Raw genomic sequence first — 15,708 nt, forward strand, 5'->3', positions numbered from 1 at the left:
AAGAGGAGCTAAGTGAAGATACTCTGTGCTGTATTCTTGGATCTGATTTGAAAGAAGTATATATAAAATATATCTATACATACACACCTATAAATATCTATATATACACACACACATATATAATATGTGTGTGGGGTGTGTATGTGTGCAAGTGTGCATATCTCCAGAATTGTGCTTAATTTAGAATCTGATAATTTGTTTCCTTTACTTTGACTATTGCAGTGGTTGAATATAAATATGAGTATAAATACCCTAACTTCTTTTTATGAAATATTTAATAAATAGTACTGAATGTTAACAGCAAGAGGGCAAAGAAAAGCTTTTACACTACTTTTCCAATGTGTAATAATGTCAGGTTTGAGTTAACTTATGCCTTATTGAATTGCATTGGAGACAGTAGCATCAGCATCTCCTAGCTGTGCTGAGAAATCAGAGTGCAAGCCTTAGTAACTCAAACTGTAAGTAGGCTTCCACAGTTCAATGAGTAGTTCAGCTGTCTCTGGGCTGGTATAAATTGCTAAATCAGATTATCAGCTGATGCTGGAATCTGAGTATGATCTTTTTCTGCCTATAGAAAAGATTTAAACAAGTTTTTGTTTCTATTAGCTTTCTCCTTAGCATTATGGAAGAGGTAGTTCTGAGCTTGCATCAGTGGTTCTACTGCCTTATACGTAAACTGTACCCGGCTAAATGTAGTGCTAGAAATTCAGGAATCGCCAAAATTTTCCACTTGGAAAAATTTCCACTTCAGATTTATAGCCTCCAACAGGGCAAGAGGAGGAGATCATTTGTATATACTGCTTAAGCACTGACTAGATGAAGAAGCTCTCTCTTTTTCCAGTAAGTAAAATCTATACAGAGCACGAAATCCTGTGCTTCCATAGCTTCATTTGTTTTTTGATTAACCTAAAAATTGCAACAATAAGACTTTTTAAAAAGTAAGCAAACATTGTTTTAAGCTAGAAATTTTTTCTTAGTATTTTGATATTTTCTACCTCTTAAGAAATAAACAGCATATTTAAGATATTATATTTAAAAAATGACCATCTGCCTTATGGAGAAGTGTATGGAGTCTTTGATCTTCCTCTGTTTGTTATGTTCAGATAAATATTCAAGTGTCTTGCACTAAATCAATTGCATCCCTTCCCTGTAATTTTATACATATGGCTAGGTTTGTGAAACTACTAAACCATAGGTCAGAAATTTAGCAGGAAACAAATGTAGCAGAAGTTGCACTTTTGAATGAAGATTATAGAGATGGGTGGTATTTTTGTTTTTCCCATCAAATCACAATGCCACAGTCATTAAGAGAATAATTTGCATTCCTACCTATCTGCAACTCAAGCCTGACCCACGATTCTTCAAGTTTGTTCTCTGTGTCTGTGACTCTCTGGCAACAATGCAGTTTCCAAGTTATAGATCTGTATCCTTTCACTACCATCACCTCCTTTTCTTTTTCTTACATGCCACTTCAGTGACACAAAACAAACCCAAACATTGTTGGCATGTTAAACTGGCTTATGACTGGAACAACTGGACGTGGCATGGATAAGGGAGACTCCTAGGGGGACTAGTAGCTTAGAAAAGCTTGCACTTTACTGTGTGCTGCATTGTCCTAAAGAAAACCCATTAAAAATGTATCCATGTATTATATGTAACATGAAGGAAATACTATGAATGCTTCCATTTTAAAACAAATCTGTGATGTCAGATTAGATGTATATTTGAATTTTGCTTTCTGTTACCTTGAAGGCCCATTGTCTTAGAGGCAGATAAATGCTTTTTCACCATTTTTCACTTTGCCCAGGAACTCTGTCTCACTATCATTTCTGTAATTTATTACCAATTAAGTTAGCATAATTCTATTTAGTATGTCTTTTAAAGACTTGACTACTATGCCAACAGCTTACAATAAGGCAAGGTTCACGTCAATATGGAGACAAAATCTGGGCATTGATTCCAAAGGAAATCTTAACCTTTGGGGGCTGTTTGGCTTTTCAAGGAAAGTGAGGATCTCTTCATGACTTGTTCCCTTCCTGTGTTTTATTCTTGTATTAAAAGTAAAAACTTGGCACAGAAATGAGTTGATATTTGTAACTATCCTTGCTGTTGGTAATTATCATTTATACTAAAAATAGCATTCATTTAACAACAAAAGAGGGTAAGGGAAATTAAAAAAAAAAAGCTTTTAAGAAAGGGAGCAAAATTTGTGGAGGATGCATTAAACTTGCTCATTGTCATATTTGGCAGCTACTGTGATTACTGTCTGATCTGATCTGATTGCTGGGTTTGTATTGTCTATGTGTGGAGGGGATTTCCCTATACTTTGTCATATGACCTGATAGTTGGTAGCATCTGAAATTAAAGAATTAGAGGCCAAAAGGCAAAGTTAAAGAATTGTAATGCATTAAAATCAGCAGATGTTAAACGAAACTAATCTCGTACTGGGTGCTTGAGTCATGATTTTTGAGAAATCAGACTGACAGTGTTGCCTTGTATCTTACAATCTAAAATGTCTAAAATACATTTGATTAATGACAGGAAGCATTGGGCTGAGTAGTACCTTATATAAAATTTTTTTCAGCAAAATTCTCATATCAAGAAGGTAAACTTCAGAATTTTACTATCATCTCCAGAAGAATAATGCCTGAGAATAATCCAGGGCATTTCTTAAATACATGAAGCAAAATCATCGCACAAGTAATAACTCCTTTTGTAAATCTCTGATACACATCTACAAACACGATGTAACCAGTTGTTAATGATCCTCTGAGCCCATGTTTCCAACTGCAGTATAGGTATCCCTGCTTAGTTTTGTATGAAACAATTGGGTTTAGTTGTTAAACTTCTGTCAACTGTAATATTAAGAAGTGGAAGAAAATTGTCTTGATGTTACTTCTGTGTATTTCTGCATAAAAATATATTCATCATTCACAAACCTTAATATACTCTATACAGTTATTCTTGGTAAAATATGAAATTTTGGTAGTTTTCTTCCCCAAAACTTCAGATGTGTTAATGGGTGCAAAACTTAGATTAGCTTTCTGCAATATAATTAAGACAGCTGTTGTTTTTAATAACTGACACTGAGGAACTTTTTTTCCCCCATTTGTACCCTGAATGGTAAAAAGAATGTATCAGGCAACTTACTGCTTCCTTTCATACAGAGCAGTGATCCCCAAACTGCTTAGCTAAATTGATCAGTCTTCAAATTTCCTGATGACCATGGCCTGCTGTTATAGCTCTCTTATTTGATGACTTTATAAACATTACTTAATATGATTTTGGAGAGCAGTTTGAGAAGCACTCATCTAGCACTGCCTTTCTTTTGTGTATCCCTTCACAAAGTAAAAAAACTCACTATAAACTTACGTCAAGATGATGGAGCAGCTCAGGCCTTTGGGTGTCAAAACACTGGCTCAGTTTTCATATTACACAACAAAGAAAGAAAAAAATTCTGGGGAAATAGCATTCGTAGAAACAGAAACCCACAACTCTACTTCCAGATTTGCAGACTTGACAGTTACTGATTTTGGTGCAGTGTAAACTTGGGATTATGAAACAGTGTAACTTGTTTAGGAGACTACTCTTGATAGCATGAAGTGCCCTTTAGACTAAGTGAAACTGGAGTGCACCATTAATCATTGTATTCCTTTCTTAATCTCTGCTCTCTGAGATATGCTTTATGTGTTAGTTTGCCAGCACTGATCTACTTCTTCTAGACGCTTTTTGAAATACAGATCCAGCAAAGTACTTAGGTTCTTTATACAGAGCTTGGAAAATTAGATGCTTTGAAGGAAGAGTGAAAACAGCCAAAATTTTGAGAAGGCAACATCCTAGAGATCTGTTCTTCCACCACCAAGTTTTTGAAGGACCTGAAAGAGGATTGCTGGTTTCTTTTAAAACCTGTTCCCTGAAGGAGGTGGTGGTTGCAAACACAGTCACCTTATTATTTGGCAGTTTAGTATTGAAGCCAGATCACTGTACAGAAAGGAACACAAATTCATGGGGCCAGAATGTACAACCAGGGACAGCTTTGGGGTTGCACAAAGGTCCAGTGCTGGTCTCACCCTTTGCCATGCTACCCGCTTTCCCGCAGCTGTTTACAGTCCTGTATAGATTTTCTATGTGGCCTCTCATATCTGAAAGTCCTTATTCAGTGTCCCATTTTCTCTTTATTAAAAAAATTTCTGAAGAATAGGAAAACAGTCCATTCTAACAAGCTTTTAAATGACAAATCATTCCTAAAAGCTATAGTTAAACTTTCCCCGTAAACATTGTGGCCTACTTCTTTATCTTTTCCTTGACCCTGAACAGGTCTTTCTTCCCACTTGCACTCTGGAGTCAGACCACAGCCTGGTTTGGGTAGCGTGCTATGGAAACATGCAGCTACATCTGTTCAGCATACTCCTAATTAATGTCCTCACATCTGCTTTTGTCTTCTGTCATCTCTTCTAGATAACCAGCTTTACAGAGCAGGAAATTTTCAGCATGTCTTATTTTGTTCAGTACAGCTTTTTGTGCGTGTGTGTGTGTGTACAACTCATACAGAGGAGACAAGCTGAAAAGGAGTGCAAAACTTGGCCCACAGTGTATATATAATAGAGATAAGGATGAAATCCAACTTCTTCACATAACTGAATACATCTTGCAAGGGCTAGAGTCAGACGGTGCTATTCAAAGGAGTGAAGTTAAAATGGAAGGGTTTTTCTGCTTGAGTGTGTTTTCATTAATGGATTATGCCTACTATAAATAAAATTCACAGTATTAACTAACTCATCCTTTCTATTTTCTAGCTGCTAGTGGGTGCAACTTACTCTAGCAGCTGTGGGTTCATAAGGAACTGCACATGTTATCTGGCTTTTCTGTTGAAACTTAGTAAATGCTGTAACTTACCACCACATGTATTATTGTACTGCTCAGTTCTTACTGTTCTTGCTGCAGCTTTTGAAAGCAATAAGAGAAATTTTCCACATAAATAGTTGCCATATGTTAAAAAATTATTTTAAGCAGTTCATTTTTTTATATAAATTGTGAATTTGGTGGTTTTGTTGTGTAAAACAAAACTGTATTAAAGCTTATGAGAATGTTGAGGAGGCTGATGCACAAGAGGTGATGAACTCCTTCAGTTCTGCACCTTTGAGATGGTTGGTATCCCTGAGAATCAGGCAGTCTTGTATTTACGTTAACAATATTTTATTAGTTCCAGTGTTGGAAAAATATACCACATGTATGAGGTATTACATATGCAAAGCTGCTAAATGCTGAATTTGTTGTTTGTTTTGATAGGGCATTAGTGATTTCAGAATGAAGAAAGGTATCTTGTGTGTTAGAATTATCGCTGACTTTCAGATTTTTGAGAAAACTTTCTGTAGTCAGGATCATTCCTGTTTTCTGTTTCACTTACTCAAAAAATTTGTAATAATGTTGGAACACCTTGATGCACAGTTTGATTTATTATTTTTGTCTCTGTAACCAATTTAGTTGGATGTTAATAAATCATACTTGCAAAAGGTCATAGAGCACCCTGACTTTTTCCCAGGGGTTGTAAGCATCTTTCTTCAAAGGTTGTTAGTGACAGCTGAAATAAGTCTAGCTGCTGTAGTGATCTGTGCTTTTTACACTTGCCAAAACAGCAAGTATGAAAGAGCTTCCATCTGCTAGAAGCTGTATTTATCACTCTTACAATCTGACTGGTAGTTGTGCAGTGTTCCAGTTGTGTACCAGTTACCTGCACACACTGCACAGCACTGTTACATGGCTGTTATGCCAGACACTGGGGCAGGGAAAGGGGTAAGCTGGTGGAATTCACTGATAGCTGGAAGCTGATTCTTAAAAGCAGTTTTTCGTGGACAGATGTGCAGCATAAATGTTATGCTTTAGTATGAATGTGGAGACCACAAACCACATGTTCTCCATAAAACAACTTTTAAAAACAAGGAAACATAGTATTTACTGAATAAAATAAATAAATGGAAGGAAATGGTATCAATGTGGTGTTTTCTTCCTCAGAGGTGGTGATTCAGGACAGCTCTGCCAATCAGATCTCAACTATGTCTCATGGTCTCACCATACGCGTGTACGATTCAATACATATGGATTAGGATTTTGAAAAATATGGGAGTACAGTGAGTGTAATTGCTGACCAACCTGTAATTCCTGACTGCAGTTCTGCAGCACTTCCCTGGCTCAGTGTGTAGAAAGATTTGGTGAGAGGGAGCATGGAGGTTCCAGGAAAAGCTAGGAAAATTGGATCAATAAATCTGCTACCACGCAAAATGTCCTCAGCTGTTGTACATGGCAGAATAAGGATAGAGGCCAAAAGAAAAACAGCTTTTATAGTGGGCAAGAATCAGCTCCTGTTTTTTGAAATCCAGCCATTTTGATTCTGTATTGGGTTAAGAACTTTGAAACTTGCTTATCATGTCAGTGGGAATCACTTCATTGTTCTTTACCTTCATAGAGATCTAATATGCTTTAATTGGTACCTGAAATAACTAGCATTTAGTTCAACCTGCTGGGAAAATAGCAGTTTACAGAAGCAGTAATATTTTTTTCATAATTATAAAAGGGAAAGGAAGATAGATGGCAAGGGATGCTCTTTATTGGCACCCCAATCATGAACACCTGGGACAGTAGGAACTTCTCTTGCAGAGAAATGGATATGGAGTGAATTTCTTATGATTGCCCCTGGAGCTAATAACACGCCAGGTACCACAGTGTGGTCAGTGCTACCCAGACAAAACAGGCTGTTCTCCCCTGCAGAACTGTAAGGTAAAGTTGGCTCGTATAGACCTTGCATCCAATTTGTGTTTAAGCTCAGTTGTCTGTTCATTTACAGTAATCTCTGTTTAAAGTAATTTTGCTTACTGTAAAGTGATTCAAACCACCATGGCGTGAAGAAAAACACTGACAGCCGAGCAAAGCTTGCTCTGCATAGTTAACTGACACATCTTGGCTTCTTTCCCCCCCCCCCTTTTTTTTTTAATGCCTCTGTTACATTTCTTTCATCTTGCAAACATTGCTCTCCATTCTCAATTTGCTGATTTTTAAGTTAGACCCCCTGTAGTGCAGTGGATGCATAAGAATTTGTAGGGTTACTCTGAGTTTTTAAATGGGGTTAAAAGCTGGCCAGGTGCCAAGTTCTGCTGACTATACTTACGAATTTGTATCTTTGCTTACTCTGTACCAAGGGAAATACTTGAAATTGCTATGTGTAAACCCTCATTTGAGGTAAATCAACATTGCTCTACTGAGCTGAGTATAAGTGAGGCTTAAGTTAACTGAGAATTTGACTCTGTGGGTTCATTGATGTAAATTTTTACAGGGTCTTGGAACAATAATAAATTCCTGGAAGACAAGATGTTGTGTACGAACATCAGGTGATGTTTCTGTCTGTAATTTCACAGACTTCAGGAATTACTGGCTTTCCCTAAGTGCTAGGGCACTACTTGAGGATTTTTTGAGCTGATGTTTCACTTGCTATTTTACTAAGACCAGCTGTTAAAATTTGAAAATATGATTTTTTTCCTTAGTTAACATTTTTTTCTTTATTAGAATTTCTTTAATAAAAAATTGCTTTCCTAAATTACAAATGTCTTTTTAACTTGTGTTGAAAAAAACAAAAACAAAAAAGAAGCCATGAAAAAGGCTGCAGTAAATCTAGTTTGAATTACTGCAGTACATGCCTTGCAAAATCCTTTCCTTCTTAGGTTTTATGAGGATATATCTGCAATGCCTAGATTGCTGCCTAGAGCAAGGAAGATTATGTAGATTTATCAATAGATGAGAACCTGTCTAATAGCTGAGAGAGATTTACTGTTTTGTTTACTCTTAGGTTTGTTATCATTTCAGCCATTGACAGACTGAAGATGGAGTGGAGCCAAGAGATCATCCTACTTGTATTCATTGTTTGTTACTTGCACTTCAGTCAGTGAAACAAATCTTGTGAAAGCAGCTAGAGCTATATAATGGCTATATAGGTTTTTTGGATGGAAAAATCAATTTTCTTATGAAGTTCAAAAATAGCGCACCAAATTCTTAAGTCCTTTCGTAGGAAAAACTTCTACTGGGGACTCTGCCTGAGAAAGAGCACCACAAATAGGTCAGTTAGAGCAAGCTTGACTTTTTCTGAGTTCTCTAGTTACCAGAGGGTGGTGAGCCTAGCCCATCTTTAACCTGTCCCCTTTCATTTTGGAGAGACAGTAAAACTTCAGTCAAAGTTGGTGGAGGGTAGAGAACTCAAGGATATTATATTCTCACCTTTTGTGAGTATCAGAAACTGGAAAAGAGATCTGGATGTGCCATGTTACAAGAAAGGCTGTAGTAGGAGCTCCACTGCATTTTATCTAGCTGCAAAGCTTCCTAAAGCTGATGCTCATGTGAATGCTTTGGTCTTGATACCAACAGGAATTGTTTGCTTGAAATCATGGGGGAAAGGAATGAGACGAATGAGTATATACTGTTGAAATAAGATTCTCAGTAGTGAAGTGTGCTGTCACAAGGTCCTAGCCAAAAGAATGGCTGCAGTTCATGCTTTCCCAGTACCGGTTGCTCATTGTTTCCTTTCATACTAACACTTCCTCTCAGGACACAGCTGGTCTTCCTTCTCTCTTAGAAATTGCATTGCTCACACTGTGGTGTATTGGCATTGGTGAGGCTGGACAGTGTGGAAGAACTAAATCAGCCCCAGCTCATGCTGACTGTGACCAGTTCTGCAGGAGGAAGTGCATTCCTGTCTCCAGGTTGCAAAGAGGGTAGTACTGGCAATAAGAAAACCACCCACCCAGGTTACTTGCATCACCCGTTACAGATGCTACTCACCCAAATCAATGTGTCATTCAGACAAACAAGGGCAGTACAAGCAGCAAGAACACCAGTTTCAGTCCCATGATAGAGCAAATAAAATACATGTTTAATTGTCGGAGAACAGGCCAGCACTTTGTTTCATATGAGGTTTTTTGCAGCATAGTGAAGACCTGGTCTGTATGTGCAACTGCAATATAACAAACACCTGGAGTGGTGTGACTCTAGCCCTAGCCACCACTTGTACAAATTTGCAGGACACCACTGTTGTCCCCTTCTGTTCAGGACAGCTGCAGCCTTTCGTACCTACCGATCTGTTTTGACTCGCAGCACCCCTTTTATGGCACCTTGCTGTCTTTTTGGGCAACACTGTTGCATAATATAAAAGGAATTCCCATGCAATTAGCAGCCCACGCAGTTTTGAGCTGTTTGGCAGCCCTTGCTCCTTGTTTCAAGAACTGTTCTTTTCATTCTGCTTCTCTTTAGTGGGAAAAACCAGGTATGTTCTTACCCCAATGTCTATAAGACATTGAAAAGAAAACGCTTCACGTGCTGAAACTAGGAGGCACCAACAGCAAGGTGAAAAATGAAATGGCTTTAAGAAGAAACATGAGGCCTTAGTCTTGGTACCCAATGGGGCTGAACTATCAGCCCTGTACGAAATGGGGTGGGTTTTTTCCTTCTGTCGTCCCTTGCGGTGTGCATTTCCACAGCAGAAGGTGCAGACAGCCCCTGGCAGCTCCTGCTGCAGAGACCCTGGGAAGATGTAGGAGCCCTGACTCGCCTTTTAGTAGCAATGCAGCCTCACAGCTCCTCAGGACACTCTGGAACCACTGGCTTCTTTGCTGTTTGTGGTCTTCTCCTCAGTGCATCTGCTACTTTTGTGGGCCATGGCCTGCTTCAGAGATCTCTAAACAAAAATCTCTATTTTATCTTTGTGGGTACTTAAAAATGCATTTACTTTGTTCTGAAGAAACCCCTTTCAGATGGCCCTGGAACATGAATTCCAGTTCTGAAAGAGAGATTGAGCTGACAATTAATAGGTAATGAGAATGGGGGTTAAGGAGTTGCAAAATAACTGGGAAATAAAACAAAGGAGGCACAAAAACCAAAAGGGAGACAAATTTTTTCTAAATCATAATAAAGCTATTGCTACAAATGTTGTAGTAGATGAAAACATGCGTCTGGTGTTATTCAATGAAATATTAATGTTAGCTTCTGAACATTTTGCGAGGTTTGACTATGGCTGTGCTCCAGTTCTGTGTCAGTGTGATACAAACACCATCCGGCCAGCGCCCTTGTGGGGAGCTGCAGTCGCATACTGCGGATTCTTTGGAAAATTCTGCCCAAATCATTTGCTCCCCCAGTTGGATAGTGAGTGGTTTTGAGGGCTCTTGTGTATCACATCCATTCAGAGGATGCAAGAGGAATTGTGTGTACCAGAATAAACCTGGGGAGATGATCAAAGAAAACTGTTCCTTACAGTCGGCTTTTCTCTCCACAGGCAGCTTCAGTCACAGGCTCTTCCCTATAGATCATTTAACTCCTCTTGTTTTGCCAGTTTTGTCCTAAACTTTCTATGTATTCTTTTGATGCGCTTTCCTTAGTTCTTCCCTTCACTGTAACTTTAAGGTTGTCTATAAATAACAATCAGTATGAACTGCGCTAATTTTAGGATCACATTTTTTATTGATCTGAAAATGTAACAGTAGAACAATTACAAGTGGAAGCACAATTTATTAAATCAATGCATATTATGCAATAATTTACAATCAGTTGTACCTTGCTGCCCATAGTACTAGGACTGTACAGCTATACTTTAAATAGTGCCATGTGCTGTACAGTTATATTTTGAAGAACCCTGCCAGAGTGCTTACAGTCTGAAACGTGTATGCGTGCAGAGACACAATGATGAAAGGCCTCATTTTTTTGGAGGCTCAGTGACAGGTATCCTCTGTTTGCAATGTTTTATTGGAAAAAAATCCTAATATTTGCTATTTTAATACAGTTCATCATTTGACTTTGTAGGCCCTGTTCCAGCTGGCCAAGAACCAAAGATGTAAAAAGAGAAGAAAAATTAAGAAGCATAGGGAATAAGCTTCATTTCAGATTTTATTAATGATATATTATTTAGACTTTTGTAGTTTAATGTGGAATAATATGCTTTTAAAATAACTGTTTATGTAGGACCTACATAAATGTTTGGGGCTCCTACACAGTAGTTTGATAGCCATTCCTTTTGGCTAATTTATGAGGAAGTCCTACTACTTAAATAGCTTGAACAATATAGCAGCCAGATGGTTTTTGATAAAACATTAATGAGACCAGATGGTTCATAATAAACTATTATAGGAAAAGACTTTTGAGACATGCAAGAAACATTATCTATTCCTAAGTCTTCTTTTATCATTATTGTAAAAGAAATAAAGTTCTGTAGCTGCCATCTAACTACAATTTAAAGTTAGAAGCACTTAGTTCATGCAGCTTCATGCAAATTGTCCTCCCTGTTATTCTTAGAGATATCACTAAATGACTCCTTAGGTAACCACAATCTATTAGACGTGATCCTAGCCTACCCTTTCTGCAATTTTCTTAAAATCATGGGAAAATCAAATAATCACAAGGTTTTCATAGGAAGATCTTTAGAAAGTTACAGCTACCCTAAAACACTGTCACTGCAGGGATAAGGGAGCTTTTACAGTGACAGAGGGGAGCCCTGTGCCACAACACGTGTACTACAGAAAGGTAGATATAGTACTGTTTCCCCCCATAACAACATCAATACTCGAGGCACCAAGATCTGACTGAGTTATACTGAACACATCTGCCACCTCCTGCATCTCAGTGTGGCACTCTCCAGTTGTCCTTCCAAGGGACTAAAAGATCCAGAAGTGAACTCTTTTTTCCTCCTATTGGTCCCTAAAGGTAGCGGAGATGAACCTGACAATAAAAGATAGCCTCAAAATAGTGGCCAAACTCATCTCACAGGCAAAATCTTCAGATGGTTAAAGATGTCACCTTCCCATTGCCACCATTAAGAGCCGAATGGACAGAAGCTCACATAAACAGGTAGGAAAATGGAGCAGAATGGCTTTCTGGCTGCTTTGAACACACACAGTCCCTCCTGGCTTACTGCACCCTCCCACTGGTTTCCCCTAAGCAGGGCACAGTAACATGCTGTTTGCTAAGCCTGTTGCTAGCTGCTGGCAGTGTGGCAGGGCTGATGACAGCCGTACCAGGGGAAGAGCAAAAAAGCTGTTGTTTGCAACAGGAAATGTTTTGGAGGACTGAATGGTATAGGCGAAAACTACAGAGCATCCCACCAAAACAGGAGATGAATCTTAATATGAAATATAAATGAGGCTGGTTTGTTGATTTGAAAGAAAGGAAGAGAAAAAAAAAATGCTGCTCAGATCTTTTATTCTTGAAAAAGGAAATGGAGGGAAAAAGAAGTTCATTCTTTTGCTGGTGATTTGGCTTATGTTGCTGGACACCTTTAAAAAGATTTGCTACCCTAAGTACCCTTCTTTTCTAAATAGAAGCCCAAAATAGTTTCACGCTTTCTTCCCATTTCCTCCACAGAACTGAAGCCAGCAGACCCTTCTCCAGCCAGTGTGAGGGTTTAAAAAAAGCCTAGCACGCAGCAACAGAGAGCTTTGGACAACCTTCTGACACGTCGATGCACAGGCTGAATTTCAGTGAGCGCTTTCTAGCCAGCTGGATGCAGTCTGAAACAACTCATCGATGGCTATAGGACATTATATACCATTAGTACTGTTAATTAGTGCTGTTAATACTGCCCCCGTGAAAGCACTTAGAAAAGTTTTTAAGATAGAGAAAAAAAAAAAATAGCCATTTAAGAAATTCCCCTTTGCAGCCAATTTTGGACTTACATCCTAATGTCAATGGTTCAAAAAATAAGGCCAGATTATGCCATCATACAAACAAACAAAAAACCAACCACCCCCCTCCCCACCCCTCCCCGCCCAAAACCAACCTAGTGCTAAACGCTTATACGATACAAAGACCTTTTCCGTACCTGGTAGGAATAACCATTCTGCAATGCTGACATCTTGTGGTGGCCTGCTCAATTATTTCTTATCTTAATATGCCTGAGGAATTTCACACCGAGGTGTTCAAAGAGCATACGACGATTGTGTTGGGGTTCTTTTTTCCTTTCAGACTACTATCTTTTGTGTGATTACTCACTTATTATGTGCATTACTCGTTTTTTTCAGTTGTGGCTGTGAAGTTCTTGTGTGGATTGTCTCACTTCACTTATTTATTTAAATGAGGTAGCTAAATCTTGTCCCATAACAAAAGCAGTTTGTCCCAGAGGCAGAAGTTTCCGGTTTTCTCCCCCTGCTCTTTCTGCAAGAGGATCTTCTCATGCAGAAGCGCTGCATTTCATGCCTCAGCTCAGGAGATGGACTGTGTGGCAGACAGATCCCAAGGCAGACCACACTCACAATGTGTATTTCTCTGATACAAAGTTCTCCCTGCTGGCATCCCAGTCGGTCATGAAGTAACCGTGTGCTGTGTTTTGACTGTGCAGTACACCTGAAGAGCACTTCCATGAATACTGAAGGCTCAAGGTGAGAGTCCAATCCTAAATGTCTCCTGTTTGCAGCCAGTTTTGATAACAGTCTTTGAAGCCTCTAAGTTAATTGCTGCATAGCCCCAAAACTGTTTGCTAACACCCAGACCTAGGTTTCTGCCTCTTCTAATTAATGAGAAGCATCTGAAAACTATCCTACGTTGGCTTGTGCCTTTCAAGTGGATAGATTTCTGCTCAAAGTTTTTTTCTTGAAAAGATGGTAATTCCTGGTGTGGGCATCCTTTATCCGGTGTGCGTGCAACTGCTGGTAACATCCTTAAAATGGCTAGCAGGTTTCACTGGGGGTTTTTTGTGTCCTTCCTCCCCAGTGAATATTTCCATGGTAATGTGGTTCAGTGCAACTTCCTGGCTTGGTTTATCAAAATATGCTTTAGCAGACACTTGCATTTGAAATGAATCACACATTGCCACTCCCTGGAAAAACACATGATAGCTGATGAAACGTGTGCTATTACTGGCCACTGTGGGAGATTATTACTGGAGCTAGCAATTCTGCAGCTTGATGCTGATCCTAAAAAGAGATCTCCTGAGGCTGTATGGGTGCTTGTTCTCAAGGTGAGGCTCTAAGAATGGAGTTTTATATATTTTTTTTTATTAGTCCATAAAAAGTAAATTATCACAAATGCAGATACTCAGTTCCATTCAGGCTATTTGTTCAAATTTCTGTAAGCAGGTGCAACCCCAGAAGGGAAATCTATTTATCATTGATTCACTAAGGACGTCACCTGAGGGAATCAGAAAGGGGTGATGGATTAAAATCTGCTGAAATTAATTGGAAGTTTTGGATAATGTATGTAGTTAAACAGAAGGGAAGAAATGGATGCTACTTTAGCTATATGCATTAACTGTTACCTCTCACCCAAGACTGTTCATTTAAGTACATGCAACTTCCAGCTTCCCTTTGTTCTGAAGTCTGGGTGTTACTCCATTAAGACCTGGTGATGTGACACTTGTGACTATGCCCCACAGCCTCAAATGCTCTCTCTTCAAACCACAAGGGAAGTACCTGGCCTGTGGCACGGTTCACTTGAAAAAGATTTCTTTGATGTTTATTATCTCGAAAAGCTACTCCTTGGGTTTCTGCAGACTCATCTGTTTCCCACTGGATCAGTCCTTAGGCATCATAACCAACCAAGTTGTTTTATTCTGGTGTTGCATTGTTTTCAGAGGGCTGAGATAAAGTGTCAGGGCTCTGCTTTTCACGCTGTGGTTCATGAACCTGCCCCGTGTGCTCTATTGACCACACTTCTCATTTTCCACAGTGCTGCTGTTCAAGGTCCCTGGACTGGGGACCTCGGCTTGTAAGCTCCCATTCGGACCGCTGTGACTTCGCAAGGCCAACACTGCCAACCCTAAAGCTGCAAACCCACAGCCAAAAACGTGGCAGGGCTGTTGCTTCCAGCAGGTTTTTTCACGCAGGGCACCGCCCCTCTGCATTTCTGACCATGCGGTGATGCGAGCCAGATTCGGGAGGATGACACAAAAATTTCCTCTTTAATTGTGTCACAAGGTATCACCGCCAGGCAATTACCAGCAGAGAAAAGAAGCCGCCTGTGTTATTTGATGGGAAGTAACCATGCGAAACCAGCGGTCCCACCCCGGGGCTGAGCTGAGGGGAACAGTCGAGCCCCCCCTCTCAGGGTAGCCCCGCACAGAGACCTCCCGCTGGCCGCCTGTGCCGGACAGCTGCCCCCAGCACCGTGCCGTGCCCGCCACGGCCCGCAGCCCAGGCCGCCCGCCGCCTGCCTGCAACCACCTCACGGCGGCCCCCGGGGTGGATGAGCCAGGCCCGGTGCAGGCAGGCGGGAGGGATGGCGAGGGAGGCAGAAACCGCCGCGGGGTTTCGGAGGAGAACGACGGCAGCGCCTCGGCCTCAGCCAGGCGCAGCCCGGCATGTGCTGGGGCGGCGGCCCTGCGTCGCAAGATGGCGGCGGCGGCGCCGCCACCAGCGCCCCGAGGCGCGGCCACCGCGCCCTCCCCGTTCGGCCTGAGCACCCGGGCGGGGCTTGCGCTCCTCCCGCCTCGCCCCTCGCCGCGCCGTAGCGCCGGCAAGAAACCCCCTCTGCTGTGGGGGCTTCGCCCCCGGCCACTCGCGGAGCTTCGCCCTCGGCACCTCGCCTCGGGGCGCGGCGCGGCGCGGCGCGGCTCGGCACGCCCCGCGGGCGGAGCTCGCCGCATCCCCGGGGCCCGGCGGCGGGGATCGCCGGGAGAGCCGTGAGTACGGGAGCGGGCCTGGGGAAGGCGGTGGGGGACGGCCGCGCCCGCCTCCCCAGCGCCTGCTGAGT

This window comes from Haliaeetus leucocephalus, unplaced genomic scaffold (genome assembly GCF_000737465.1).
Source record: "Haliaeetus leucocephalus isolate CR32 unplaced genomic scaffold, Haliaeetus_leucocephalus-4.0 Scaffold566, whole genome shotgun sequence".
In the NCBI taxonomy this organism is placed as follows: Eukaryota; Metazoa; Chordata; class Aves; order Accipitriformes; family Accipitridae; genus Haliaeetus; species Haliaeetus leucocephalus.